The sequence below is a fragment of the Tursiops truncatus genome, chromosome 2 (genome assembly GCF_011762595.2).
Source record: "Tursiops truncatus isolate mTurTru1 chromosome 2, mTurTru1.mat.Y, whole genome shotgun sequence".
Lineage (NCBI taxonomy): Eukaryota > Metazoa > Chordata > Mammalia > Artiodactyla > Delphinidae > Tursiops > Tursiops truncatus.
In genome coordinates this window covers 51,673,022-51,677,499 of record NC_047035.1, presented here as the reverse complement: position 1 = coordinate 51,677,499, position 4,478 = coordinate 51,673,022, and the positions used below count along the sequence as shown (strand labels likewise).

The 4,478-nt window shown below is 35.0% G+C and overlaps 1 pseudogene; it reads right to left on the bottom strand.

Annotated features, from left to right (window-relative positions):
* Window positions 1-728: 728 nt before the first annotated feature.
* On the bottom strand, window positions 729-1,513 carry LOC101317105 (RING finger and CHY zinc finger domain-containing protein 1 pseudogene; annotated as a pseudogene).
* Between the last annotated feature and the right edge of the window lie 2,965 nt (window positions 1,514-4,478).

Genomic DNA, 4,478 nt, shown 5'->3' with positions numbered 1-4,478 from the left:
ATAGTAGTTGATTTACAATATTATATTAGTTTTAGGTATACACCATAGTGATTCAATATTTTTATAGATTATACTCTATTTAACTTTATTATAAAACAATGACTATATTTCCCTGGGCTATACAATATATCCTTGCTGCTTATCTATTTTTTACATAGTAGTTTGTATCTCTTTTTTTAATTTTTTTAATTTTTTTTTACTGTTTCAATATAGTTTTATTAGCAGTTATTACATCAAAATTCACATTTATAGGATCCAAAGGACTGTCTTAGAAAGTTCTAAAGTATATGTAGTTAGGTTTTAACAGTAAGATAGAACATATTCTCATAGCACACCCCTTAAAAAGTCAAGAATAATACTGAGAATTAAGTACAGTTCTATCAAGAACTAGAAATGAATTCTGTGTGCATAGAGTCACTTAAAACAAAGTTCCTTGTAAGTATAATGCATCTATGGATGTGAATTTCAGTGGCAAACATTAACTTCCAAACAACTGACACCAAAGGAATTTCCAATCAAAACACAAGCATGGTGGCTTTCATTCAATGTAGAGCTGTGATAATTCTATAAAGAGACCCTGAGTCCCTAAGTCCTGTAATATGATTTTACCCTGTGACACTAATGCAAAACACATCAACTCTAATGCACAGATTCTGCTGCATCATGATAAAAAGATAGCCCTTATCTATATCAGAAAATGCTGAGTTGTCCAGTGCAGTATAGGCTGGTCATTGCTGATCTACTGAAATTCTACATCCTCCAGACTGAGCAGTATTGTAGGACTCACAAATATTACATTTCATGCCTAATATATGGAACTAGACTGTAGATTTTCCATTGCAATCATTGCAGAGAATATCCACAGTCATGTTCTGATATTCTGATGGCATAGGAGTCTGTGCTACCTCATCATCCAGCTGTCTCCAGTACCTAGTCATATCTAAAGCAGAGTGCATATATAATGGACATCTGTAGCCTTCTTTCAACATTTCTTCATAACACGTTCTGTGTAAAAGATGTCCAAATGGCAAGACATGAGCAACAATACAGATGTGTGAATGTCCTGCAAGCATATTGGACAATTCTGCCGGGAAACCTTTTCAATACACTTGTGCTTTCCTTGGAGATTTATTGTGAGGCATAAGTTACATTTCAGACAGTGAAAAAAATCTTCCTTCGGACCAATCCTAAAAATTCCACAGTTTTCACAGTGATACTGTTTCTTGTCTTTGTCAAACAGATGGCACATATTAAAATAATGTTCTCCAAACAACGTGCTACATTCTTCACAAGTCTGTTGTGCACGTTGGATTTTTTCACAGTTTATGCACTGCACTTCCTTTACTTTAAAGTGATCTAGCAGATGATCTTCATTGTTATCATGACACAACTGGCAAGAATAAAGCTTGTCACAGCATGGTGCCTTCAGGAGACATCCTCTGTCATAGTGCTCGCAGCCCCGCCGCCCTTGCGCTTGCCTACGGGTGCTGTCTTCCCGCGCTGAGGCCGCCATCTCCTCCACCTCCTCCACCTTCCCTCAAATTCCACGGACCCTTCCCCAGGACGAAAGCTACGCCCTGAGAAGCATCACAGCTCTACCCTACCCCATCCTGGGTACAGCTCCCAAGTAGTTTGTATCTCTTAATCCCATAACTTTATATTGCCCCTCCTCCCTTCCCTCTCGTCATTGGTAACCACTAGCTTGTTCTCTATACCTATGAGTCTTTTTCTGTTTTGTTGTATATATTGATTTGTTTTATTTTTTAGATTCTACTTATAACATATGGTATTTGTCTTTTTTTTTTTTTTTTTTTGCGGTACGCGGGCCTCTCACTGTTGTGGCCTCTCCTGTTGCGGAGCACAGTCTCCAGACGCGCAGGCTCAGCGGCCATGGCTCACGGGCCCAGCCGCTCCGCAGCATGTGGGATCTTCCCGGACCAGGGCACGAACCCGTGTCTCCTGCATCAGCAGGCAGACTCTCAACCACTGTGCCACCAGGGAAGCCCTGTCTTTTTTTTTTTAATAGATCTTTATTGGAGTATAATTGCTTCACAATACTGTGTTTGTTTCTGTTGTACAACAAACTGAATCAGCCATATGCATACATATGTCCCCATGTTCTCTCCATCTTGAGCCTCCCTCCCATTCTCCCTATCTCACCCCTCTAGGTCATCTCAAAGCACCGAGCTGATCTCCCTATTCTATGCTGCTGCTTCCCACTAGCTAACTATTTTACATTCAGTAGTGTATATATGTCGATTCTACTATCTTCGCCCCAGCTTCCCCTTCCCACCCCATGTCCTCAAGTCCATTTTCTATGTCTACATCTTTATTCCTGCCCTGCAACTAGGTTCATCAGTACCATTTTTTTTTAATTCCATACATATGTGTTAGAATACGGTATTTGTTTTTCTCTTTCTGACTTACTTCACTCTGTATGACAGTCTCTAGGTCCATCCACCTCACTACAAATAACTCAATTTCGTTACTATTTATGGTTGAGTAATATTCCATTGTATATATGTGCCACATCTTCTTTATCCATTCATCTGTCGATGGACATTTAGGTTGGTTCCATGTCCTGGCTATTGTAAATAGTGCTGCAGTGGACATTGTGGTCCATGTTTGTCTGACTTATTTCACTAATCATAGCACTCTCTAGCTACATCCATATTGTTGCAAAAGGTAGAATTTCATTCTATTTTATGGCTGAATAATATTTCTTATATGTGTGTATATATATCTATAGATATATACATATCTATACATCTCTCTCTATTTTTATATATATATAATATATATATATTATATATATATTATATATATATATATCTCACACATCCTCTTAAACCAATCATCTGTTGATAGATACTCAAGTTGTTTCCATGCCTTGGCTATTGTAATAGTGCTGCTATGAATATTAGGGTGCATGTATGTTTTCCAATTAGAGTTTTCATCTTTTCCAGATATATTCCCAGGAGTGGAATTGCCAGATCATATGATAGCTCTATTTTTAATTTTTTAAGGAACCTCCATATTGTTTTCCATAGTAGCTGCACCAATTTACATTCCCACCAACAGTGTAGAAGGGTTTCTTTTTCTCCACACCATCTCCAGCATTTATTATTTGTAGAGTTTTTGATGATGGCCATTCTGATAGGTGTGGGGTTTGATTGTGGTTTTGATTTGCATTTCTCTAATAATTAATGATGTTGAGCATATTTTCATGTGCCTGTTGGCCCTCTATGATCTTTAAAGAAATGTCTATTTAGGTATTCTGCTCATTTTTCGATTGGGCTGTTAGGTTTTTTTTTAATACTGAGTTGTATGAGCTGTTTATATATTTTAGGTATTAATCCCTTACAGGTTTTATCATTTGCAAATATTTTATTTCATTCAGTAGCTTGTCTTTTCATTTTCTTGATGTTTTTCTTTGCTGTGCAAAAACTTTTAAGTTTAATTAGGTCCAATTTATTTATTTTTGCTCTTATTTCTTTTGCCTTAGGAGACAGATCTAGAAAAATATTTCTATAATTTATGTCAAAGAGTGTTGTGCCTATGTTATCTTCTATGATTGCTTTGTGTAGTATGGAAATTTTAATAATATTTATTCTTCTGGTTCAAGAACATGGTATTTCTCTCCATTTCTTTGTATCATTTTCAAATTCCTTCATCAGTGTTTTATAGTTTTCAGAGTATAGGTCTTTCACTTATCTCCTTGGTTAAGTTTATTCCTAGGTATTTTTGGTGTCTTTTGTAATATCTGAAATAACCAGTAAAAGAATGATAATAAAAGTCATAGCAAGTCAGATAATAGAAATTATATGTTGAAATAATAAAACATATGCAACTAATTTTTAAAAAGCCAGGAAAGGAGAAATAAAAGGGCAAATAAAAAAATGCCACAAATAGAACATAAAGAGCAATATTTTATTCTCCAAATAGACAGACATACATGCTATGTAAGCATGCTGTGCAAGCAAAAACAAAGCTAGTGTAGCTGTATTAATATTATATATCATATTTTTAATTTATATTAACATATAACATTAATATAGCACAAAAGTAGTTAAAATTAAGAGTAACAGCTGAGATAGAGACATTTCCTAATGATAGGTAATTTAACAGGAATAAATAATATTAATACATTTATATAAACTTAATAACATAGCTTTAAAATATATAAACTAAAAAGTAACAGAACTAAAATGAGAAATCAACAAATCCACAGTGTGTGTTGGAGATTTTATAACACTTCTCCCAGTAACTTATAGAAAAAGCAGAGTCATTGCACAATGAAACAACATGATTAACCAATTTGACCTAATAGAGATTACAGAACACTACATCCAACAAACGTAGAAAAATAATTTTTTTCAGTTGCACATAGAACATTTACCAAAATATTCTGGACCATGAATCGTGTCTCAACACATTTCAAAGATTTAAAATAGAGCAGTGTATGTTCTCTGAATACT